This window comes from Tachyglossus aculeatus, chromosome 17 (genome assembly GCF_015852505.1).
Source record: "Tachyglossus aculeatus isolate mTacAcu1 chromosome 17, mTacAcu1.pri, whole genome shotgun sequence".
Classification (NCBI taxonomy): Eukaryota; Metazoa; Chordata; class Mammalia; order Monotremata; family Tachyglossidae; genus Tachyglossus; species Tachyglossus aculeatus.
Window position 1 is genome coordinate 54,105,377 of NC_052082.1, and position 27,452 is coordinate 54,132,828.

Below are 27,452 nucleotides of genomic sequence, written 5' to 3' on the forward strand. Positions count from 1 at the left end.
CTTCCCCACAGCACCTGTATATATGTTTGTACATATTTATTACTCTATTTATTTATTTATTTTACTTGTACTTATCTATTGTATTTATTTTATTTTGTTAATATGTTTGGTTTTGTTCTCTGTCTCCCCCTTCTAGACTGTGAGCCCACTGTTGGGTAGGGACTGTCTCTATATGTTGTCAACTTGTACTTCCCAAGTGCTTAGTACAGTGCTCTGCACACAGTAAGTGCTCAATCAATACAATTGATTGATTGATTGATTGAGGCACAGAGAAAGGAAGTGACTTTGCCCAAGATTACCCAGCAAGCTAGTGGTGGAGCTGGGATTAGAACTTAGATCCTCTGACTTCCATGCCCATGCTCTTTCCACTAGCCCACTCTACTTCTCAACAAGATGACCATGGGAAAGACCAAGAAAAGAGCAAACCCACCACCTCAAGAATAAATGCTAAGTTATGGAGATCTCGCCTGCCTTAGAAAGAGAGGTTTTATGCGGTTTTTGGCATTTACAAATCCTTTGTGAAAAGGTCATCCTGTTCTAGGAATCTTTTATTAATGCTGAAGAGAGGCCCCCAAAATGTCATGTCTTTTTACCATGATATTTACACAAAAAAGTATGACTAAGCATATGAAATTCTTCAAGCCGTGTGGCATTAACCAGGTTGGGAATCACCATCTTTGCTTCGGGGGTCGCTGATGGGCCACCCTCTCTCTGCCTGCTGCTGTCCTGGGAGAGACTTCAGGCATCCTTGGAAAATCTAATGGAGGTCTTTCAGGTCCGGATAGCTTCCTGCCTGACCTCATTGGATCTCCCAGAATCTCCATGTCTGAATCTGCCTGGAGCTGAACGGGTGGGAGGAGCGGTCACTTCATCTCAGGTCCAAAGATGAGGGCCACCTTGCTCTGCCCTTGGGTTGACCGAGGTCCAGCAGCGGAGCCTAGGAGAGGTGGGGAGGTAGGGGAAGAGATGGGCCTCATGACCCATTCACGAACCTCCATTTTTTTTAAGGTATTTGTTTGTGCTTACTATGTGCCAGGCACTGTCCTAAGCACTGAGGTAGATACAAATAATTAGGTTGGACACAGTCCCTATCTTTACATAGAACTCACAGATTTAATCCCCATTTTACAGATGAAGAAACTGAGGCACAGAGAAGTGACTTACCCAAGGTCACACAGCAGACAAGCAGTGGAGCTGGAATTAGAACTCATGTCCTCTGACTCCCAGGCCTGGGCTCTTTCCACTAGGCTACACTCCTTCTCAATATGGAAAGCCTGTACTATCCTGAAGCCACCTATTCCTTGAACCCTGTGTGGTAGGGCAAAGTGGAGCCAGCAGCAGCAAATGTCAAGGAGCATAGAGGAGAAAATGTGGAGATGGGACACTGTTACAATATTCCTAACATTTGTAGAATATCTGAGGAAAACACAAAAATCCAGAGGACAGAAGAAACCAGCTAAAATGGATGCAGTAGATGAGCTGAAGATACAGAGTGGTTTCCCCTATTTTTTAGCACACTGTGAGTAATATTTTGGAACTTGCTTTTTCCTCAGGACACCAGGAGGGTCTATGTCACAGGTTGAATAACCACCAGTGCAGCAGGCTACCCAAAGAGCTCAGATTGCCTCCTGTGGTTTCAGCCAGAACACTTCCAGTCAAGATGGCCACCCGAATGTGGCTGAGCAGGGAAAGGGAGTTGGATGGCTCCACATTCCCAATTTTTTCCCATTTGCGCCTTCCCTGGGCAAGCACCAGCCCCAGTTTTTCAAGCTCACAAAGCCACTTTGTTTCAGTGCTATAATTTCTTACAATAACATTAACATATCATTGGAACTCATTACCTTTGGTGAAATAGCTCCCCATTGAACTGTGTCAGACTAATTATGTCAGTTCCTTTTCATTCCAGTTTTGTGCATCTCCAGAGAGTCGCACTGCAGCACAAGTAATAATGATTAAACTGCTGTCTAATGGTTCACTGGACAACCAAACCGGGGAGTGGGGGAGATTCCTAACAGACTCTAGGGAATTACAACCTTTACCCTCCCCACCTATCTGTCTTTTAAAAGCCATTACAGTGCAGTAATCTTCCAACTCAGATACAGGGCAGCTAGCACCTGCAAAAATAAACAAGCCAAAGAGGAAGGGTGGAGAAAAGTTTGAATCTAGGGAGGACAGAAGCAGGCAGCACCCTACTATTAATCCCCCCATCACCCGGGGCAGAATTAATAATAGAAGTGTTACTTGTTAAGTGCTTACAATATCTCAAGCACTGTGGTAGATACAAGACAATTAGGTCTGAAACAGACCCTCCTCTATCCTCCCTCCTCATAGAGCTCACAGTCTAATTAGGAGGGAGAACAGCTATCAAAACCCTGTTTTACAGATGAAGAACCTGAGGCACAGAGAAGTTACCTGACTTGCCCAAGGCCACACAGCAGGCAAATGACAGAACTTGGATTATAACCCAGGTCTTCTGACTCCCAAACATGTGCTCTTTCCACTAGGCTGTGCTGCTTCCCAATTCCTCTCACGGACTCTTCCCATGAATTTTGAGGCATCTCCTGGAGCACTTATGTCCATGTCTTGCTACTATGTCACTTCTTGTCACTATGTCTCTTCTTCCTGCCTATCATTTATTTCAGTGTCTATCTCCCCTGCTAAAATTTAAACTCCTTGTGGGTAAGGATCACATCTACTAAATCTGTTGTATTCTCCCAAATGCTCTGCACTTTGTAGACTGCAAGCTCCTTGAGGACAAGAGTCCTCTCTTCTAATTCTATTGTACCATCCCAAGCTCTTAGTACAGTGCTTGGCACACAGTAAGTGCTCCATAAAGAGTATTGACTAACTGATTGATTGAGGTGGGCCACCGAAGAATGGATTTAGTTATCTAAGCAGGTTAAAATGTATATAGGAGAGACCTACGTCATCACTGTAGAAAGATGCTCTGGGAGGTTTAAAGCACCGCAGGTTGGCTTTGAGATGAAAGTTTCTGGTCCGACTGAATAGAAACTAATCATCTCTTGCCCTTTGGCAATTTTCTCACTTTTCTTTAGTATTCTAAATTTAATGTGGCTCTGTCTTCTGGCATGAAGGGAGGACAGTGGTTCTAACCTGTTGGGATCAGTGGTGGCATGAAAGGCATGTCAGGGTTTGTGGGAGTTGGAGGGAGAGTGTCTCCCTCCGGAAAACGTTTAAAATGGGAGGTCTATTTCCAAAGGGGATTTATGTCAATCTGGAGGTTGCCTTAACTCACCCTGCCCCTTTCCAAGTTCTTGGAATAAGAGGTGGCAGCTTTTTGTTTCGAGGACAGAAGTGAAAAGGGGATAGGGATATTAGGGGGGCATGAGGACTGGAACGTGGTAGCCTTCAAAGAGCAAACAGGCCAGGAAGTCACCCTTTTGGGCCTTCTCAGCCCTGATGGGCTCTTTTAGACTGTGAGCCCACTGTTGGGTAGGGACTGTCTCTATATGTTGCCAATTTGTACTTCCCAAGTGCTTAGTACAGTGCTCTGCACATAGTAAGCGCTCAATAGATACGATTGATGATGATGGGGCACTCTCAGATCAGGTCAGGGAGCTGGGAGAAGTGAAGCTGGTTGTTTGGTTCAGACAGCTGTGGGGGCAATAGAGGTGGTAGACATGATCCCTGCCCTCACTGTCTCATCTATCACGCCACTGACCACTTGCCCACGTCCCGCTTCTGGCCTGGAATGCCCTTCCTCCTCATATCTGACAGATGATGACTCTCCCTCCCTTGAAAGTCTTACTGAAGTCATATCTCCTCCAAGAGACCTTCCCTGACTGAGCCCTCCTTTCCTCTTCTCCCACTCCCTTCTGTCTCGCCCTGAATTGCTCCCTTTGTTCTTCCCCTAGCCCCACAGCGCTTATGTACATATCTGTAATTTATTTATATTTATATGTCTCCCCCTCTAGAGTGTAAGTTCATTGTGGGCAGGGAACTTATCTGTTTACTGTTCTATTGTACTCTCCCAAATGCTTAGTACAGTGCTCTCGTTCACTTCAAGTTTATCCTTTCCTGCCTTAACTCAGCCCTCTCTTCTGCCAGACAAAACTATTTCTCCTCCCTTATTGACACCCATGCCCATCACCCCCGCCAGCTCTTCCGTACATTCAACTCCCTTCTCAGGCCCCCGGTTCCTCCCCCTCCTCCTTCCCTCACCCCCAACGATCTGGCCTCCTACTTCATTAACAAAATTAAATCCATCAGGTCCGACCTCCCCAAAGTCTCTTCCCCCCTTTCTCCAACCCCCCGGCTCTCAACATTCTCTGCTACTCTCCCATCCTTCCCAGTGGTATCCTCAGAGGAACTCTCCTCCCTCCTCTCAAGTGCTACTCCGGCCACCTGTGCTTCTGACCCCATTCCCTCTCATCTTATCAAATCTCTCGCTCCATCCCTTCTCCCCTCCTTAACTTCCATCTTCAACCGCTCACTCTCCACTGGTTCCTTCCCCTCTGCCTTCAAACATGCCCATGTCTCTCCCATCCTAAAAAAACCCTCTCTTGACCCCACCTCACCTTCTAGTTATCGTCCCATATCCCTCCTACCATTCCTTTCCAAACTCCTTGAACGAGTTGTCTACACGCGCTGCCTAGAATTCCTCAACAACAACTCTCTCCTCGACCCCCTCCAGTCTGGCTTCCGTCCCCTTCATTCCACGGAAACTGCGCTCTCAAAGGTCACCAATGACCTCCTGCTTGCCAAATCCAACGGCTCATACTCTGTCCTAATCCTCCTCGACCTCTCAGCTGCCTTTGACACTGTGGACCACCCCCTTCTCCTCAACACGTTATCTGACCTTGGCTTCACAGACTCCGTCCTCTCCTGGTTCTCCTCTTATCTCTCCGGTCGTTCTTTCTCAGTCTCTTTTGCAGGCTCCTCCTCCCCCTCCCATCCTCTTACTGTGGGAGTTCCCCAAGGTTCAGTGCTTGGTCCCCTTCTGTTCTCAATCTACACTCACTCCCTTGGTGACCTCATTCGCTCCCACGGCTTCAACTATCACCTCTACGCTGATGACACCCAGATCTACATCTCTGCCCCTACTCTCTCCCCCTCCCTCCAGGCTCGCATCTCCTCCTGCCTTCAGGACATCTCCATCTGGATGTCCGCCCGCCACCTAAAGCTCAACATGTCGAAGACTGAGCTCCTTGTCTTCCCTCCCAAACCTTGTCCTCTCCCTGACTTTCCCATCTCTGTTGACGGCACTACCATCCTTCCCGTCTCACAAGCCCGCAACCTTGGTGTCATCCTCGACTCCGCTCTCTCATTCACCCCTCACATCCAAGCCGTCACCAAAACCTGCCGGTCTCAGCTCCGCAACATTGCCAAGATCCGCTCTTTCCTCTCCATCCAAACCGCTACCCTGCTAATTCAAGCTCTCATCCTATCCCGTCTGGACTACTGCACTAGCCTTCTCTCTGATCTCCCATCCTCGTGTCTCTCTCCACTTCAATCCATACTTCATGCTGCTGCCCGGATTATCTTTGTCCAGAAACGCTCTGGACATATCACTCCCCTCCTCAAAAACCTCCAATGGCTACCGATCAATCTGCGCATCAGGCAGAAACTCCTCACCCTGGGCTTCAAGGCTCTCCATCACCTCGCCCCCTCCTACCTCACCTCCCTTCTCTCCTTCTACTGCCCAGCCCGCACCCTCCGCTCCTCCACCACTAATCTCCTCACTGTACCTCGCTCTCGCCTGTCCCGCCATCGACCCCCGGCCCACGTCATCCCCCGGGCCTGGAATGCCCTCCCTCTGCCCATCCGCCAAGCTAGCTCTCTTCCTCCCTTCAAGGCCCTGCTGAGAGCTCACCTCCTCCAGGAGGCCTTCCCAGATTGAGCCCCTTCTTTCCTCTCCCCCTCGTCCCCCTCTCCATCCCCCCGCCTTACCGCCTTCCCCTCCCCACAGCACCTGTATATATGTATATATGGTTGTACATATTTATTACTCTGTTTATTTATTTATTTATTTATTTATTTTACTTGTACATTTCTATCCTACTTATTTTATTTTGTTGGTATGTTTGGTTCTGTTCTCTGTCTCCCCCTTTTGGACTGTGAGCCCACTATCGGGTAGGGACTGTCTCTATGTGATGCCAATTTGTACTTCCCAAGCGCTTAGTACAGTGCTCTGCACATAGTAAGCGCTCAATAAATACGATTGATTGATTGATTGATTGATTGCTCTGCATACAGTAAGCACTCAATAAATGTGATTGGCTGGCTGAATGACTGACCCTCAAGGATCAGTTGGCTGTCTGATGGAAAAACATGAAGAGACACCTAACTCCTGCTAGCCCTGAATGGAGCTTTAACCCAGGGCATTCCACAATCATTCTACAATCTGGCTGCCTTGCCTCCACCAGCCCAACCCAACCTGGAAATCACAGAAAAAATCCATCTCTACTGCCACAGAAAGCACTCAACACCAATCCTCTTTTCACTGATTGAAAATGAATTTGGCAATTTGCTTTGTTGTTCACCTATCATAGACATATAATCCAGTGCCTCGCATTCAATCAATCAATCAATCATATTTATTGAGCACTTACTGTGTGCAGAGCACTGTACTAAGCGCTTGGGAAGCACAAGTTGACAACACATAGAGACGGTCCCTACCCAACAGTGGGCTCACAGTCTAGAAGCATTCTGTGGGTGACCAATAAATTACCATCCCATTTTTCTCAAGCACCTGGGAGAGTACAATAGAGTAAGTAGAGTAAGCCCTACTGAGAGCTCATATCCTCCAGGAGGCCTTCCCAGACTGAGCCTCCTCCTTCCTCTCCCCCTCCTCCCCCTTCCCATCCTTCCCGCCTTACCTCCTTCCCCTCCCCACAGCACCTGTATATATGCATATATGTTTGTAGGTATTTATTACTCTATTTATTTATTTATTTTATTTGTACATATTTATTCTATTTATTTTGTTAATATGTTTTGTTTTGTTCTCTGTCTCCCCCTTCTAGACTGTGAGCCCACTGTTGGGTAGGGACTGTCTCTATGTTGCCAACTTGTACTTCCCAAGCGCTTAGTACAGTGCTCTGCACACAGTAAGCGCTCAATAAATACGATTGAATGAATGAATAAGTAGATGGATTCTTGCCTTCAAGGAGTTTATAATCTAATGGGGAGTTTCCCATCTAGTACAGTGCTCTATGCACAGTAAGTATCAATTACAGTAAGCTGTATTCATTCATTCATTCATTCAATCGTATTTATTGAGTACTTACTGTGTGCAGAGCACTGTACTAAGATCTTGGAAAGCACAGTTCAGCAACAGATAGAGACAATCCCTACCCAACAAAGGGGTCACAGTCTAGAAGGGGGAGACCGACAACAAAACAAAACAAGTAGACAGGCATCAATAGCATCAAAATAGATAAATAGAATTATAGATATATATACACATCATCAGGCTAGTTTAGCAGATGGATGGTATATACAGATGAAGCACTCTCTCTCCTCCACTTGGCTTTGGAAGGTGTTCCATCTTTCCCAGCCATTTGACCAGGAAGCATTATTAAAGTTAAACAAGCATAAGCCCCACGATCAATTTCTGACAATTATAAAGTAGACTGTGTCTGGGGTCGGAGTCCTTTCTGAAAAAAACAAAAAACAAAAAACAACAGTTTAGTGGGAATTCTATGAAACTGAGTCCAGGCAGCCCAAGGAAATATCTCTGTGTCACGTTATCTGACGTGATGGTCTCCACAGTCCAAATAACTGCTCAATTCTCTAGGGCTAAGAGAACATGGTTCCATCTTCTTTTTACTATCTCCTCCTTCCATCAGTGCTAAATCATTTTTACTTTCCAATATTTGTTTTCATCCCAAAGTTTTGTATTCTAGATTCTCATAATTTTTCAGAGAGAAAAGTAGCGCTGTATATGCAAAGAAGGGTCAGGGCATGATCTTTGGTACTCTTTAATCACCCTTGGTTTCCTAGAGGTGGGAAAACCAGGAAATGTTGACTTCCCAGAGGGCTGTGCAGCTAGGCTGGTTCAGAACCCGCCAAAGAGTTAACAAGGGTTGGAGGTTTTCAGGGACACCCTAAAGAGGAAAACCATCTTTACAATAATACTCCAGGAGGTTGTTCTCAAAGCTGATTTTCACCTCTATAATCATTCAATTGACCAATCTATTGCTCATTTTCCTCCTATCCTATCCATACCCTGCAGTGCACTGTTGATGACCCAAACAATGTGATAATTCATTTCCTATACCAAGGAGAAGATGATGCTTATTACAGAGACTCAGGGGACCCTCTTCTGGAGTTTTGGCTGAGAGTGCTCTACGGATAGGGACAATTTCTCTTGTCCATGTCTTTCTAACTATAATTTGAATCTCTCTCTCTTTTTAGATTGTAAGCTTCTTGAGGGCAGGAGTAGTGCCTTTTGCCTCTCTTTTCTTTTTTTATGGTATTTGTTTAAGCACATCAAAATCAAAACCACCGTAATTCCCTAGCGATGAAACTGCTCTCTCATCAAAACCGTTCACATTTCATCTGAAGCACCAATGTGATTTGAAGTGGAAATTACGTCCTGAAAGGACCCTGCGGGCAGACCACAGGAAGAAAGGGTTGGAAAATAACCACAAATGGGCTATAAATGAAACCACTATTGGGGCCTTTAGCTCCGTATCTTTCCAAGTCAGCAGAGAACAGTTCATCTCAGGTTCCTCTCCCCACAGTGATTTCAGTCTAATGTGTCTGTGTTTGCTGATGGATAAACGCACTTGGGATGGTTAGCTGGGTGGGGCCTAGTGCTGGGGTGGATACAACCAAATAGGGTTAGACATAGTCCCTGTCCCCCATGGGGCTCACAGTCTTAATCCCCATTTTACAGATGAGATTACTGAGGCCCAGAGAAGTGAAGCGACTTGCCCAACGTCACCCAGCAGACAAGTGGAAGAGCTGGGAGTAGAACCCAGTTCCTTCTGACTCCCAGACCCATGCCTTATCCACTAGGCCACACCACTTCCCAGGATGTGATATCTCCAATGTAATGAGTGTCAATCTGAGGGAATTAAAATAACCAGTTGCCAGAACCAACATGATTTTTAATGCAGAAAAGTAGGATCATTCAAGAGTGTCCAAAGTGGGCTGGAAAAACTCCCTCTTTTGGACTCCTTTTTGTTTCTAACTATTCAAATCATGCCCTCCACAATGGAGATGACACATTCAGATTGAGTCTTCGCTGCACGCTAGCTGAAAATCCAGTCCACAGGGGAAGGAGATAGGATCTAACAGCTCTGTCTTTTATTGCCTGACTGTTGCCTCTTGGGGCTAGTGACAGGTACTGGTCCACATTGCATCAGGCCTGTCTGGTGGGGCCCTTGCTGGACTACCAGCTCACTGGGAGGCTGGGAGCCTGTCACTTCCCATGATGTCTGTTCCCCATAACACCCCGGATCCTTCAAAGAATGGAGCAGGCAGTCCTGACTCTCCCACTTGATAACGCTCCTCTACTGTGCCCAGAGCAAACAGCTGCCAGGTCAAAAAGGGCGAGAGGCCGGTGGAGGATTGGGGAGGTTGTGGACTCTGCTCTTGAAGGGACTGGCAGGAGGTGGTCCTTGGTTTTTCTTTCTTTATTGTATTTGTTAAGGGCCTACTATGACCCAGGCACTGTACTAAGCGCTGGGTATGTTCAAGTTAATCAGGTTGGACACAGTCCATATGCTACATGAGCTCACGGTCTTCATCCTTATTTTACAGATGAGGTAACTGAGGCTCAGAGAAGTGAAGTGACTTGTTTAAGGTCACCAGCAGACAAGTGATGGAGCTAGAATTAGAATCCAGAAGATACACATTAATATAAGTAAATTATGGCTACTTAGAGAAGCAGCGTGGCTCAGTGGAAAGAGCACGGGCTTTGGAGTCAGAGGTCATGGGTCAAATCCTGGCTCCACCAATTGTCAGCTGTGTGACTTTGGGCAAGTCAACTTCTCTGGGCCTCAGTTCCCTCATCTGTAAAATGGGGATGAAGACTGTGAGCCCCCTGTGGGACAACCTGATCGCCTTGTAACCTCCCCAGTGCTTAGAACAGTGCATTGCACATAATAAGCGCTTAACAAATGCCATTATTATTATTATTATTATTATGATTATTACTTATGTAAATGCTGTGGGGCTGAGAAGGGGGATGAATAAAGGGAGCAAATCAGGATGATGTGGGAAGTTGAGGAAATGACAGCCTAGTCTGGGAAGGCCTCTTGGAGGAGATGTGCCTTTAATAAGGCTTTGAAGGTGGAGAGAGTAATTGTCAGCTAAGGAGAAGGAAGGCATTCCAGGCTAGAGGCAGGATGTGGGCCAGAGGTTGACAGTGAGATAGACAAGATCAAGGTACATTGAGAAATTAGTGGAGCAAATTGTGCTGTCTGGGTTGCAGTAGGAGAGTAGTGAGGTGAGGTAGGAGTGGGCAAGGTGATAGCTTTAAAACCAATGGTGAGGAGTTTCTGTTTGATGTGGAGGTAAATGGGAAACCACTGGAGGTTCTTGAGGAGTGGGGATGCATGTCCTGAACGTTTTTGTAGAAAAATGACATGGGCAGCACAATGAAGTATGGACTGGAGTGGGGAGAGAAAGGAGGCTGGAGGTCACCAAGGAGGCAGAAATCAAGGGGGATAGGACAAGTGCTTGGATTAATGTGATAGCAGTTTGGATGAAGAGGAAAGGGTGGATTTTAATGATACTGTGCAGGTTGAACTGACAGGATTTGGTAGTACATTGAATATGTGGGGATGGGGATAATTAATCCCCATTTTATGGATGAGGAATCAGAGGCACAGAGAAGTGAAGTGACTAGCCCAAGGTCACACAGGAGGTAAATGATGGAGTCGGGATTAGAACCCAGATCCTCTGACTCCCAGGCCCGGAATCTTTTTCGGGACTTGAAACGGTGGCAGCACATCTTTCTCCCTTGTTCTTCCCCTTCTTTATTTCCCAGAGTCACTTTGTCATTCACTTTGGGTGACAGATTGGGGCTGCTCCAAGTCCCATTTTGCAGCTGTGATTGAAGACCACCAGACTTGTACAGCTCTATAAAAAGAGGCATTTCTACCTCTTCTGCTGCCACTTGACAGTTGTAGATAGTTGGCCATTTTTCATACGAGTTTTAGCTGGGAGGTCTTTGACTGCTCTGGAACAGAACCAAACTCAGAGGCTCCCACAGATGAAAGAATTCAGCTTTGTTTCTACTGGGCCCTGAATAAATTCCTTCCCCCCCCGGCCCCGATTCCCTAAAAAAAGAAATTATTTCTCTCTGTGGGTATGGATTTATTAGAAGCAGAGGGATATTTCAACCCTTAAGCTTAAGGTTTATATCCCAGAGTAACAGGCAAGCATTAGTAGGAAATAATACACATTTTTTTTTCTGTTGTTGGGAAGAAAAGAATTGGGTCCTCAGGAAGCCATTTTAGATTTCCAACACGGGTGTTTGGTCAGATCTCCAGTGCCTCTTTGCAAAGCCCCAGAGTTCACCAACAGCCTTTGCCATTTGAGTAACTGCTGATGTAGGGAATCCGTAGTCCTGACAAAGGCAGATCCCTTGTGGAAAAGACTGTCAACAGCCTTCAACTCCCCCCTGGAGTGGAATCTTTTCCCTGAAAGGATGTTATCCTGTGCTGAGTCTTCCCAAATCAGAGCTCTGGGGAGGAAGAAACAATAACGACAGAGAAGGCATGGTGGTCTCCAAAGGTCAGATTTTGGATTGCAGAAGTTGGGTGGAGGTATGGGGCTTGGGTATTAAGAAAACATGGACCAGTGAGGGGTCAAGGGGAAGTTAGAGGAGAAAAATATTCCAGGGGAGGGTGTGCGTTTATTTGTTGTGGAGGATAAAGATGAAAGGAGTGTGAGGAAGGCAAGGGAAGGGAAGAGAAGGGCAGAACAGATAAAACAGGGTGGATGGGGGTGAAAGAGAGATGAGAAACAGTGAGGCAGACAGAGAGATAAAGACAGTGAGACAAGCAGAAAGACAGCAATAGTGATAGAGGCAGAAATAATAATAATACTAATGATAAAATTGCAGCATTCGTTAAGCACTTGCTATGCTCCGGATACTGTTCTAAGCTCAGGGGTGGATGCAAGCAAGTCGGGTTGGACACAGCCTCTTGTCTACATGTGGCTCACAATCTTAATCCCCATTTTACAGATGAGGTAAGTGAGACTCAGAGAAGGGAAGTTACTTGCCCAAGGTCACACAGCAGACTCATGGCAGAGCTAGTATTAGAACCCAGAGCATTCCCAGAAACTCCCAGGCCTGTGCTCTACCCGCTAGACAGCACTGCTTTTCAAATAACTATGAGCCCCATGTGAAGCAGAGACTGTGTTCAATCTGATAAACTTGTATCTATCCCAGCACTTAGAACAGTGTCAACATGTCAACACAGTATTGACATACCATGAAAAAAAGAGAGGCAGAGACAGAGAGAGAGAACCAGAGAGTGACAGAAACAGAGAGACAGTCAGAGAGATAGTGAAATGGCCAAAGAGAGGAACAGGGTCAGAAAGTTAGTGATAGAGACAGAGAGAGATGAGATGGAAACATAGAGGAAAACACAGAGAAAGCAGGGAGTGGATAAAGGAAGACAAAAAGAGAGTAAGAGAAACAAAGAATGACATTGGTGGGGAATGGGAGAAAATGAGAGGTGTTAGAACAAGGAATAGAGGAGAGCGAGGAATGGTTGGGAAGGGACATGAAGCGTCTCACCAGGCAGGACAATTAGAATAACTCTTGCACCTGTGCAGATGATGACAGGCTTTTTTTTTACATAATATATTCATCCCAAGATGCACTACTGTACATTTAAGTGTCTTAAGTGGTAGCTCAGAAACAAGCTAAGCATCCATTTACCGCAACGACCATAAAACAGAAAAATGAAGACGGAAAATGGAGAGGGCGGTCAGAGATAGAAGAGAGCACTCACAGCAAATAATAAAATGTGCTGAGCCTTTCGGGGTATTTGTAAATCAGTTTCTAGGAAGTTTAAAGAGTATCTCTCCATCCTTTATGTCCACTTTCCTTTCTCTCTTTTGGTACTTGCTTCTCATTGCTCTGCTACACGACTCCCCCAGGTCAGTCAATCAATTAATTGATGGTATTTATTAAGTGCTTACTGTGTGCAGAGCACTGTACTAAACACTTGGGAGAATAGGCTATAAAAGAGTTAGTTAGACCCATTCCCTACCCACAAGGAACTGGATTTCAGATTTGGACTGGTGAACCAACTGTATGATATGATAGCTGAGAAACAGCATGGCCTAGTGGATAGAGCCCAGGCCTGGAAGTAGGAAGGACCTGGGTTCTAATTCCAGATCTGCCACATCTGCTGTGTGACCTAGGGTAAGTCACTTAATGTCTCTGTACCTCAGTTGCCTCATCTGTAAAATGGGGATTACCACTGTAAATCTCATTTGGGACATGGATTGTGTCCAACCTGATTAGCTTGTATCTACCCCAGTGCTTAGTAACTGCCTTTACTAAGACATTGTGATTTTAGTTTGGTTTTCTTAGGGCGGCAGGGGAGTAATCTTTTCCACTCTCCTGGGCAGATACCCTTGGTTGCTTCACCCCAGCTGGGGGCAATGAAGTGGCCTTTTTTTTACAATGGTATTTGTTAAGTATTTACTACATGCCAGGAACTGTTCTAAGCACTGGGACAGATACAAGGTAATCAGATTGGACATAGTTCATGTCCCACTTGGGGATCAAAGTCTTAGTCCCCATTTTACAGTTGAGGTAACTGAGGCATGGAGAAGTGAAATGACTTGCCCAAGGTCAAGTGGAAGAGCTGGAATTAGAATCCCGGTCCTTCTGACTCCCAGGCCCGGGCTCTATCCATTAGGCCACAATGCTTCTCTGATCATTTGAATTTCTGGGCAAACAGAGGTGGTGAGGCTCTTTTCCAGTCAGAAGCACTGGTATTACTGGTCTAATGAAAGGGTATGAGTCACTGTGGGCTGGGAATGTACCTGTTTGCTGTTATATTGTACTCTCCCAAGTGCTTAGTACAGTGCTTTGCATACAGCAAATATGACTGAATGAATATGGATACGAATACGAATGAGTAGGTACCAACTCTATGGAAACATCACCAGGCTGGGAGTTAGGAGATCTGGGTTCTAATCCCAGCTTCGACACTTGACTGGGTGATTAACAGAAACTCCTTACCACTGACTTCAAAGCAGTCAATCACCTTGCCCTCTCCTACCTCACCTCACTACTCTCACTCTCCTACTACAAACCAGCCCACACACTTTGTTCCTCTAATGCCAATGTACTCACCAAACCTCGAGCTCATCTATGTCACCACCGACCTATTGCCCATGTCCTGCCTCTGGCCTAAACTGCCCTCCCTCTTCATATCCAACAATTACTCTCCCGGCTTCAAGGCCTTATTGAAGGCACATCTCCTCCAAGGGGCCTTTCCTAAGTCCTCTTTTCCCTTTCTTCCAGTCCCTTCTGTGTTGCCCTGACTTGCTCCCTTTATTCATCCCTGTTCCCAGGCCCACAGCACTCTTGTCCATATCTTTAACTTTATTTATTGATATTAATGTCTTGCTCCCCCTCTAGACTGTAAGCTTATTGTGGGCAAGGAATATATCTGTTATATTGTTGTATTATAGTCTCCCAAGCACTTAATACAGTGCTCTGCACAAAGTAAATGCTCAGTAAATACAACTGACTGACTGAGGCAAAATCCATGTATGCATTTAGAAGATCATGAGCTTGGTGCATACTGTAGATGCTTAATAAATACAGTGTCATACAATAATAATAATACTCTCAGTGAATAAACACATGGATACCTCTGTCTTTTTTTCCTCTCTCCCCATCTCCCACTTTTCTCTTCCACACTCCATCTCTTGCTCTCCTTCTTCTTCCTCTCCTCTCCACTTTTCTTCTCCTTCCCTTTCTCTCTATGTCCTTTTCTCTCTCTTCCCTGCTACCTCTCCCCATCCTGTGGCTATGGACTCAATCATTATTCAACTAGGATTTAACATTCAAAACCAGTTCTTACGTGCATAGGAGAACTCTTATGATCTGATCATGGCTGAGAAGGAGGAATATGAAGTGAAGCCATTAGGAAAGAGGAGGAAGATGAGAAGGGTCGAAAGGAGCATAATAGAGATATTTTCTCCAGAGTAGTTAATTATTCAATTAATCAGTAGTACTTAATGAGTAGTACTTATTGAGAGTAAAGCACTGCTCTAAGTTCTTGGGAGACTATAACAGAAGCAAGATTCATACTATTGATTTAACAGATCAAGAACAAATGATTTAATAAAGTTAAATGGTACAGATGCATATTTCATAAAAGAAAGAAAATTCCTACCTCTGATTCATCTTCATGTGTTTGGGTGGCCTGAACTATATTTTATCTCCAGAAAATATCCCAGATAATATGATAATTTTGTCCCGTCTGTGGCTTTCATAGCCAGAACCCAGAAGACCAACTGTGCGGAATAAAAAAATGCAGCATTAAGTAATGTTGATCTTACATTACAACCATAAACTGAAATTTGTTTTCCACAGGCCTAGAGCACTTGCCAAAGACAGATTATGCCTTTGCATTAGGATGTTAAATGTTTAACCTGCAGCATCTAGCTTGGTTGGTGGATTTCTTTGAAATGGATGTGGCTTGTGTTTCAAAGTAAGAAAAATAATAAATTCATGAAAAAGAAAATACAGATTTAGAGAATGATTGATGTTTCTCCTTGATTTATTCAGGGGAAAGAATTGGAAGGAAAAGGTGGTCATTTCACCTTTCCTTCTATTTCAGATTCAGGCATAAGGCAGGAAGGTAGATATGGCTAAGAGATAAATTATTATCATCAGTGGTATTTTTGAGTGCTTACTATGTGCAGAGCATTATACTGAGCACTTGGGAGAAAGCCTGTCAATAGTGTTTTCTTTCTCCATCCCCAGGGAAGAGGGGACTTTGGAACAGGATTCTGTTGTTTGCACTTCCTCCTTATGGTGTTGATTTTCCCACTCAGGGATTTCTAAGAACTGCAGATTTTGACACTTTAAAATCTTTGTATTCCTGTCATTCACAGAAATTAAAAAAATGCCCATAAAAGCTGGCATAATGAGATATTTTGCAAGGTGAAAATATCCTTAAGTACCAAGACACACACTAGGGAAGCATCAGCTAGTTTAGAGGGCAGGTGAGGGGGTTGTTGTCCATCAATCGATCAATCCATTGTATTTATTGATCAATACTATGTGCAAAGCACCATACTAAGCGCTTGAAAGAGTACAATATAACAGAGTTGGTAGACCTAGTGCTTTGTACAGTGCCTGACACATAGTAAGCACTTAACAAATACCATAATTACTAATATTATTAGACATGCTCCCTGCCTGCAATTAGCTTACAGGTTAGTGGGATAAATCAATAGTATTTATTGAGCACTTACTGTGTATGGAACCCTGTAATACACACTTGGGTGAGTACAATAGTATTGGAAGACTTGATCCCTGACCTCAAAGATGTAGGGTCTGGTAGAGGAGACATAGACTAAAATAAATGATAGGTACTGGAGAGCAAAGCAGTTGGAAGGTATAGACATGCTTTGTGGGTGGAAAGGGTGTGAAGCAGCCAAGTGTTTAAGTGACTTGGAAGAGCTTAGTATAGCAGTACGGAGTGAAATAGGGTGGGGAGATGAGAAACTTGGGGTTCAGCCCAACCATTGAGAAAGTCCCCCTCTTTGCTCTCCTTCCCAGATTGAGAGGGAAGCGGGGCTTGAAGTTTAATCCTAGCTATTTGAAGTTTGATCTCAGAAAGGAGGAGCATAGTGTTCCATCTCAGAATAATAATAATAACAGTGTTATTTGTTAAATGTTCATGTGCCAGGCACTATAGTAGAGTGCTGGGCTGGTTAGAGGCAAATCAGGGTGGATCCAGTCCCTGTCCCACGTGGGGCTCTCAGACTCAATCCCCATTTTGCAGATGAAGTGATGGAGAAGTAGAGAAGTGAAGTGACTTGCCCAAGGTCACTCAGCAGACAAGTGGCAGAGCTGGGATTAGAACCAGAAGAAATGTGGCCTGGGAGTCAGAGGACCTGGGTTTAAATCCCAGCTCCACTACTTGTCTGCCTTGTTTGGCCTTGGACAAGTCACTTAACCTCTCTGTGCCTCAGGTACCTCATCTGTAAAATGGGGATTGAGTGTGACCCCTTTGTGGGACCGGAACTGCGTCCAACCTGATTATCTTGTATCTAGTGCAGCGCTTAGTACAGTGCCTGGAACATAGTGAACGTTTAACTAGTAATTAATATTTAAAAAACCCCCAAAGAAACCTATTGGCCAGGCTTGCACCAAGCAGACATGGCAGGGGTAGGGGAGGAGGTAAAGAAGGTGGAGAAAATCAAATCAAATCAAAAACAGCTTTTCCAGGTGGGAGTCAAACTTTGACAGTTGACCAAACTCCTTTCAGCTGAAAGGGAATCAATCAGAAAAAATGCACATAGCCTTTAGGGACCTTTTTAATGGAAACCATAGGCCACTCAACCAATCAGAGTTTAATGCACCTCAGGGCATTTAAAAGAAATGGGGAAAAAAACGGATGGATAAACCTGCATTCTTGTTCTAGAGCTTTGAATGTGAGCTAGCCCTTTTTCTTCCCCCAACATCTTTCTGCTTCATTTTCTCTTCTCTGCTTCCTTTCCCTTTCAATGGTAAGCAGGAAATGAGCTGCCAAAGACACAGGCCCGGAAGTTGAAGATTTGGGTTCTAATCCCAGCTCCGCCACTTTCCTGCTGGTCATCGTGGATTGGTCACTTAATAATAATAATAATGATGGCATTTATTAAGCGCTTACTATGTGTGAAGCACTGTTCTAAGCGCTGTGGAGGTTACAAGGTGATCAGGTTGTCCCACAGGGGGCTCACAGTCTTAATCCTCATTTTACAGATGAGGTAACTGAGGCATAGAGAAGTTAAGTGACTTGCCCAAAGTCACACAGCTGACAACTGGCAGAGCTGGGATTTGAACCCATGACCTCTGAATCCAAAGCCTGTACTCTAATGAGCCTCAGTTCCCTCATCTATAAAATGGGAGTGAAATACCTGTTCTCCCTTCCTGTTAGACTGTGAGCCCCATGTGACACAGAGACCCTGTCAGACCTGATTATCATTCATTCAATCATATTTATTGAGCACTTACTGTGTGCAGAGCACTGTACTAATCTTGTCTCTACCTTAGTGTTCTCACACAGTACCTGGTACATAGTAAGCATTCAACTATTACCATGGGCCTGTGAGTCAGAAGGTCACACTGTTTTGCTGTCTGAGCTTGGGCAAGTCACTTCACTTCTCTGGGCCTCAGTTACCTCATCTGTAACACAGATGACAAGTGTCACACAGCTAAGTGGTGGAGTCAGGATTCGAACCCTCGATCTCAGACTCCCAAGCCCGTGCTCTATCCACTATGTATGCCTTGTTGCTTCATATCCTTATGCTGTGTTGCTTCCTATATCTCTAATTCATTTTAACACATCTCCTCCCCTAGAATATAAGATCCTTGAAAGCAGGGATTGTATCTACCAACTCAAATGTATTGTATCCTCCCAAGCTCTCTCCTAAATGCTTAGTACAGTGCTCTGCACTCAGTAAGTGTTGCCATTGATGGATCAGGGAACATGTTTATCAGTTCTGTACTCTCCCAAGTGCTTAGTACAGTGCTCTGCACACAGTAAGCACTCAATAAATACCATCGATTAATTGATTGGTTTATGGAATGACAGAGGACCCATTTTGTGAGCTCCAAGTCTAGCAGGATGCTCCCATTGTTATGACTTTAGGCAGAGTTGGTTATTAAGGGGATTCATCCCCCTCCATTGAGTTTAACCACCAGGTTTTACTACTTCACGTGAAAGGAAAGCTGATTCTCTCATGTTGCAAATGAAGCTTAAACCAGAGAGGAGATGTCAGGGAGAGAAAAATCAGGTCTGTCTCTTCAGGGCAGTTAATATGGTCCCTGTAAAAGCCCAGGAAAATGGAATTGGATTTTTCAAGTACATGTTCCTGAATGTCTCGAGATCATTAAAGAACAGACCAGAGCAATGATTTGGAAACTAAGTGTGAGGAAGATCAGACAGAACAAATCTTTTTGGGATTTTAAAGGTTGTTTTGCTAAAGACTCTTATGAAAAGAGTGATGCTGACATGTGCTCCTGGGATCACTTTGTTTCCTAAGTAGAAGGCAGGGTCCAAATGATGATAAAACTCAAAGTTTTATCTAGAGAAGCAGCATGGCCTAATGGAAAGAACATGGGCCTGGGAACCAGAGGACCTGGGTTCTAATCCTGGCTCCACTATGTCTCTGCTGTGTGACCTTGGGCAAGTAATTTAACTTCTTGGTGCCTCAGTTACCTCATTTGTAAAATGGGGATTAAGACTGAGCCCTGATTATCTTGTATCTACCCCCGTGCTTAGTATAGTGCCTGACACATATTAAGTGCTTAACAAATACCATGAAAAAAACCTTCTGCAGTCTCTTTCAGATTGGGAAGCAATGTTTATTTCAATATTTATTTATTTATTTCTAAGAGTAATACCTCTTACAAAGATGAGTACTTACTCTGGACTAAGAATTAATAAGCATTAATGATGATGATAATAATAATGACATATATTAAGCATCAATTATGTCCAAGCACTGTACTAAGCACTGGGGTAGATACAAGAAAATCAATCAATCATATTTATTGAGCACTTACTGTGTGCAGAGCACTATACTAAGCGCTTGGGAAGTACAAGTTGGCAACGTATAGAGATGGTCCCTACCCAACAGTGGGCTCACAGTCTAGAAGGGGGAGACAGAGAACAAAACAAAACATATTAACAAAATAAAATAAATAGAATAGATATGTACACGTAAAATGAATAAATAAATACAGTAATAAATACGTACAAACATATATACAAATATACAGGTGTTGTGGGGAAGGGAAGGAGGTAAGGCGGGGGGAATGGAGAGAGGGTGGAGGGGGAGAGGAAGGAGGGGGCTCAGTCTAGGAAGGCCTCCTGGAGGAGTTGAGCTCTCAGTAGGGCCTTGAAGGGAGGAAGAGAGCTAGCTTGGTGGATGTGGGGAGGGCATTCCATGCTGGGGGATGATGTGGGCCGGGGGGTCGACGGTGGGACAGGCGAAAACGAGGCATGGTGAGGAGATTAGCGGCAGAGGAGTGGAGGATTCGGGCTGGGCTGTAGAAGGAGAGAAGGGAGGTGAGGTAGGAGGGGGCGAGGTGATGGAGAGCCTTGAAGCCGAGGGTGAGGAGTTTCTGCCTGAGGTGTAGGTTGATTGGTAGCCACTGGAGATTTTTGAGGAGGAGAGTAACATGCCCAGAGCGTTTCTGAACAAAGACAATCCGGGCAGTGGCGTGAAGTGGATTGAAGTGGGGAGAGACAGGAGGATTGAAGTGGGGAGAGACAGGAGGATGGGAAATTGGAGAGGAGGCTGATACAGTAGTCCAGACGGGATAGGATGAGAGCTTGAATGAGCAGGGTAGCGGTTTGGATGGAGAGGAAAGGGTGGATCTTGGCAATGTTGCGGAGTTGAGACCGGCAAGTTTTGGTGACGGTTTGGATGTGAGAGATGAATGAGAGAGCGGAGTCGGGGATGACACTAAGGTTGCGGGCTTGTGAGACGGGAAGGATGGTAGTGCCGTCAACAGTGAGGTAGGGCCGTCAACAGTGAATTGTGTCGAATACAGTCCCCGCCCAATGTGGTGCTTACAGTCTAAGTAGGAAGAACTGACATTGAATCCCCAATCGATGAAGAAACTGAGGCACAAGAAGTTCAATGACTTGTCCAAGGTCACACAAAAAGGCAGGTGGTGGAGCTAGGATTAGAACCCAGGTCCTCTGACTCACAGGCCCGGACTCATCCCCCTAGGACACAGTGTTTCCCAGTTCCTCCCAGGGACTCTTCCCATGAGCTTTAAGCACTTATGTTCATGTCTTTCTACTCGATTTCTTCCTCCTACCTGTCATTTATTTCTGTGTCTGTCACCCCTGCAAGATGCATTCCCTGCCCACAAGGAGCTTGTGACCTAGCGGAGGATGACAGATGCTAAATATAGCTCTGGGGAGCTGTAGGGCAGGGAAGTAGGGTGGCCTAATGGAAATAGCATGGACCTGGGAGTCAGGGGATCTGGATTCTAGTCCTGGCTCTGCCACCTGTCTGCTGTGGGATCTTGGGCCAGTTTCTTCACTGCTCTGTGCCTTAGTTTGCCCTTCTATAAAATGGAGATTAAATACTTGTTCTCCCTCTCCCTTTTGACAGGAGTGTGTCCAACCTGATGGTCTTGTATCTACCCCACTTGCTTGGCCATGGATGGCACTTAACAAATACAACATTTATTATTATTTACGGAAATGGTGAAGGCCCATGTTGGTGAGTAGAACCTTCATGGGTAAGGGGGTTGGGGGAGGGAGAATGTTGGTTGTCAGGTCTCAAATACCTGAGTCCTTCTCTTCATCTCTTCTTCTAGACTTTGAGCCTGCTGTTGGGTAGGGACCGTCTCTATATGTTGCCAACTTGTACTTCCCAAGCGCTTAGTACAGTGCTCTGCACACAGTAAGCGCTCAATAAATACGACTGAATGAATGAAAATCCAAATGCAAAGTCCATAGTAGGAAAAACGTGATAGGGCTTTTCAATAAGCTCTAACCCCTCCCTATCTCCACAAGTCAATTACAAAGGGGTTAATCTGCCCACCCATCAATCACAGACTCTGATTCCTATGTGGGACAGGGACTGTGTCTTATCTGATTGGGTGTATCTATCCCAGGTCACAGAATAGTGCTCTGCATATAGTTAATCGTTTATTCAATCATATTTATTGAGTGCCTACTATATGCAGAGCACTGTACTAAACATTTGGAAGGGTACAGTATAAAAGAATCAGCAGACCAGTTCCCTGCCCTTAACAAGCTTACTGTCTAGAGGGAGAGGCAGACATTAATATGAATAAATAAGTAATTTATAATATATAATTTAAAGATATATACGTAAGTACTGTGGGTTTTAGGGTGGGGTGAATCAGATCCAAATGCATAGGAATGCAGAAAGGAGAGGGAGCCAGAGAAAAGAGAGTTTAATAGGGGAAGGCTTCTTGGAGAAGATGTGATCCTAATAACGCTAATATGACAATACAGCAGACACATTCCCCGCCCACTATGAACTTACAGTCTAGAGCAGGAGACGGATGTTAATGTAAAAGAATAAATTACTGCTAAGCACATAAGTGCTGTGGAGCTGGGGGTGGGGAGTGAAATCATGGTGATACAAAAGGGAGAAGGAGAAAAGGAAATGAAGGCTTAGTCAGGAAAGGCCTTTTGGAGGAGCTGTGCCTTCAATAAGTCTTCAAAGGTGGGGAGAATAATTGTCTGTTGGATATGAAGAGGGAGGGCTTTGAAAATTACTGCAACTATTGGTGGTGGTAGTAGTAATAATAGCAGGGTTTATGGAGGGAACAATCAAACAGAAATAGAGCCAGTCCCAGAATGCAAAGGGAAAGAGGGAGGTCCCTGGTGAATCTGTTCTACTCATGACTTACAATTTTTGAGTTGAATTTATTTTAGAAAAGAGTAATTGTTGTTATAGGATATTTGGATAATCATTTATAGCCTTCCCTACTGGCTACTAAGAGGAAAGACAATGTGATAAACTAATATTTAGAGACATTCTCAGGGATAGTATTATGGGATTAGGAGACACAGCCCGTAACAGATGGAGTAAACTGTCTCCTTGGATTGAAGAATGTTCTGTGTAGGATTCTTCATTAAAGTTAGCATTCTCTCACATTCATAACTGTTTATGATTACTGAACCCTACCATCATTACACTAACGATATCTGACTCATTAGCCACGATTAATGGAGGATTTGACGCTAATGCTTTTGGTGACGATTTGTCAGGGACTGATCGAAAGCACTGGGATGGAAGTGGGGAAGGGCTGCAGCCCCAGAACCTCAGTCCAAGCCTCCTGATTGGTCCAGAGACACCCTGATTGATGGCTGTATTCTCCTTTCCTTGCAAGGGAGACCAGGGTTATGAAACTAGAGTGGCAGTTCAGGGACGGGGGTGGTGAGAGAGGCGGGGTTTTGGGGGATTGGGCGGAGCCAGAAATGGTGGGCATGTGGCAGTCAGTCACTTACTGTGTGCAGAGCACTGTACTAAGTGCTTGGGAGAGTACAATATAACAATCTAATAGACACATTCCCTGCCCATGGGAGAACAGGTATGGAATCACTATTTTACAGTTGAGAGAACTGAGAAGTTAGGTCACTCACCCAAAGTCACGCAGCAGACAAGTGGCAGGGGCAGGATTAGAACTTGGGTCCTCTGTCTTCCAGGTCTCTGCTCTATTCACTAAGCCACAGTGCTTCCTCACCAGGCCCGCATATCCACAGTCAAGGTGATACAGATCATGGGGAAGAGCCTAGTACTTCAAAACGTGCAAGAGACATGTGTGAGGACTCTGATGCTAGCCTCCCTTAGAGGAGCTTTGAGTTGGGACTTGTGGTTAGGAACTCCAAAAATGTCAGTCTTATCTACATTGGCCCTTCCCTGCTATGCTACCTTGGCAACAAATGATAGATTGGCCTAATGCAACCTCTGGGCCGAACTAGAACTTTCTTCTTCAGAACACAATTGAGTTATAGCAATGGTCCATCTAGCCCAGTGGTGATGGGACAGTTGGAGGAACTGAGTGATGTGGATGTCAATCCTCTTAATAATAATAATGATAATAATAATTATGGTATTTGTTAAGCGTTTACTATGTGCTAAGCACTGTCTTAAGTGCTGGGGTAGCTACAAGGTAATCAGGTTGTCCCAAGTGGGGCTCACACTTTTAATCCCCATTTTACAGATGAGGTAACTGAGGCACAGAGAAGCTAAGTGACTTGCCCAAGGTCACACAGCAGACAAGTGGTGGAGGTGGGATTAGAACCCACGTCCTCTGACTCCCAAGCCCGTGCTCCTTACACTAAGTCAAGCTGCTTCACATAACAGTGAAGATTTTACTACGTGCCAAGCCCTGTGCTAAGAGCTGGGGTGGATAGATGCAAGTCAAGCAGATAAGACACAGTCCTTGTTCCACTTGATACTCACAGTCTGAGTGGGAGGGAGAGCAGGATGAGGAAATGGAGATCAAGGGAGCTTAAGTCAATCAGTCATATTTATTGAGCACTTACTATGTGCAGAGCACTATACTAAGCACTCGGGGAGTACAACAGAACAATAGATGCGTTCCCAGCCCACAGAGAGTTTACAGTCTAGAGGGGGAGACAGACATCAATACAAATAAGGAAGGACACAATTCAGATCACAGTGTTGCTCATTCCTAGAAAAACAAAGGCATCAATGACAAAGCCTGGGTCCAGCACCTCCAGACTTTCCTGGCAAGATGTTTTCCTGTGAAAAAGTAGGACTAAAGCTAGTGAGCGTGCTCCTTGAACCTTGCCCAAGGTGATCAACCTGGGTCCCCTGGCTTCCAGTCCCATCCTCTTTACACTGGACCGTGTTGTCTTCCCGGAGATTAGATTACTACCTCGGCACTTTCCTGTACCACTCATTGATGGATTTGCCCATTTATCCAATCCTCTCTTGAACCTGCTGGTATTTTCAGCTAACGAACCCCATGTGGGATTCATTATAAATCTTTGAAGGACCAAAACAGACGTATTGGCCCCTAACCTCATCCCACCACAGATACAGTTGTCAATTGTCAGCTGTATGACTTTGGGCAAGCCACTTAACTTCTCTGTGCCTCAGTTACCTCATCTGTAAAATGGGGATTAAGATTGTGAGCCCCCTGTGGGACAGCCTGATCACCTTGTAACCTCTCCAGCACTTAGAACAGTGCTTTGCACATAGTAAGCGCTTTATAAATGCCATTATTATTATTATTATTATACAGCCAGAAGCGAGAACAGGTATTGAATCCCCATTTTCCAGAGGAGGAAACTGGGGCACAGAGAAGTGAAATGACTTGCCCAAGGTCATACAGCAGGTAAGTGGTGGAGGTGGGATTAGAACCTAGTCCTCTGACTCCCAGGCCCAGGCTCTTTTCACTAGGCCATGCTGCTTCTCTCACTAGGCCACATCACTTCTCATCATTGCCCTGTAAATACTTTGTCACGAAATGTACCCTGACCTGATGTTATATTGAGTGGGCAATATTTTTGGTCAAATGTAGTAGGAAATATTGTTTTCAACTCAGTCTTAATGTCCTGTGGTGGGGAGGCACAGCAGGAGACCTGGAAATAGCAGGCTAACATGGGCTGCAAAGACTGCAAAGGCATTTGGGACACCCGTCCTGGCCACACACACCCACCCCTAACCCCCAAAACCAGGCCACCAAAGCAACAACAGAAGCACTGTGCTGAATTCATTTTCATCCAAAAATTCGTTTTGTCTACACAAGGCTTGCATGCAAGCTACAACGTAATGCTTATGTGTTTGTGGCATTCCATACCCCAGCAGAAACACGACTGACAATCAAATCCGTCACTCCATGGTATTTATTGAACATTTATTGTGGACAGAGCGCTGTAATAAACACTTGGGAGAGAACAATACCATAGAGCTGTTAGACCTGTTCCCTGCTGTGAAGGAGCTTACAGTTTAGTGGACAAGGATGAGACAGCATCCTTGGTGTTTGGTGGAACAGCACAAACGCTTGTACTCAATCCCTTTGTACATATTCTTGCTCCTGAAACATTTAAATTTTGAGCCAGTTCTGCCAGTTAAGTGGTCTATCTCCTCCTTGTGATAGTTTACACATGCTACTGTTCCACCTTGTGTGAATCCTTCATGAGAGCTAAGATGGTAAGCAGTGAGCGCCCTGCTAAAGAAGCAAACAGTATGCCAGAGGAATGGTATCACACATGGATGCATGTGTCATGTTTGATTTGCCTTGGCATCATTCTTCATTACGCTTTGTCCCTCCCTTCAAAGTCGTCCTTCAACCAGGACATGGGGCCGGAGTGTGGAGATGGAAGAACTGATAGGGACAAATGGACAAATCTATTAAAAAGAGTAGCCCCTGCCAATTGACACCACCATAAAACCACATTGCTGCTCACAGCCAGGTGCATCGTGGGTAAAATAATTCTCCTCAGAACTGATTCACTGCATCCCAGTGACCATCTGTCTTCCTGCTCCTATTATTAATCAAAGAGTAAGGTAACAAATGCACACCCATTGGAGAGTAATATCGTTGCTGATGACAGCTAAATGGCACCTAAATAAACATGAGTGCTGATCTCTACGGGCTGGGTAGTCTGCTCTCCGGTTGAACACACGGCTGAAGGTTAAGCTAGTTCTTTTTCCTCAGCTTAGGCATCATGCTTGAGATGGTGGTAATAAAGTGGGTGGCGATAAAACTCAAAGTCTAGAGGTAGCCAAATGAATGATGGTAAGATTCAGACTCTATCACATTTCCTCCAAGTGGCCTTCTCCAAGTAAATCCTTGTTTCCCCTATTCACCATCCCTAATACATTGCCTATGCAATTGGATCTGTTCCCCTTAAGTACTCCATATCTGCCCTACCCCGGCCCCATAGCAGTGTAGTGTAATTTAATGATGTCGTACAAAAAACACATTGCAGCAATCAATCAGTGGTATTTATTGATCAATTATTGTGTGCATAGCACTGTGATAAGTGCTTGGGAGAGTACAATATAACATTCCCTGCCCACAGCGAGCTTGCAGTCTGGAGGGGGAGACAGGCATTAATATAAATGAATAGATTTCAGATATGTACAGAAATGCTTTGGGGCTGAGGGAGGGGTGATTAAAAGGTGCAAATCAAGTGTTAGGGTGATGTAGAAGGGTGTGGGAGAAGAGGAAATGGGGAATGAGGGTTTTGTTGAGAAAGACCACTCAGAGGAGATGTTAATGCTTTGAACGTGGGGACAGTGATCTTCTGTCAGATATGAAGGGGGAGGGTATTCCATAAGTGGGGTGTGGGCAAGAGGTCAGAGGTGTTATTAATCTAGATTGAGGTACATTGAGTAGGTTGGCATTTGAGGAGTGAAATGTGAGGATTGGGTAAATAGGAAAGCAGTGAGGTAAGGGAGGAGAGGGCAAGATGACTGAGTGCTTTAAAGCTGACGGTAAGGAGTTTCTGTCTGATGCTGAGGTGGATGGGCAAGCACTGGAAGCTCTTGAGGAGTGGGCAAACATGGCCGCAATAAAATAATAATAATAATAGTTGTGGTAATTGTTAAGAGCTTACTATGTGCCAGGTACTGTACTAAGCACTGGGAAGAAAACTCAATAGCTCTAGAGAATATGGGAGGGGGGATTTAGGGAGCCCCTAAAATAACACTAAGCAGCATGGCATAGTGAATAGAGCCTGGGAGTCAAAAGGTGATGGGTTCTAATTCAGGCTCCACCCTTGTCTGTTTTGTGGTCTTGG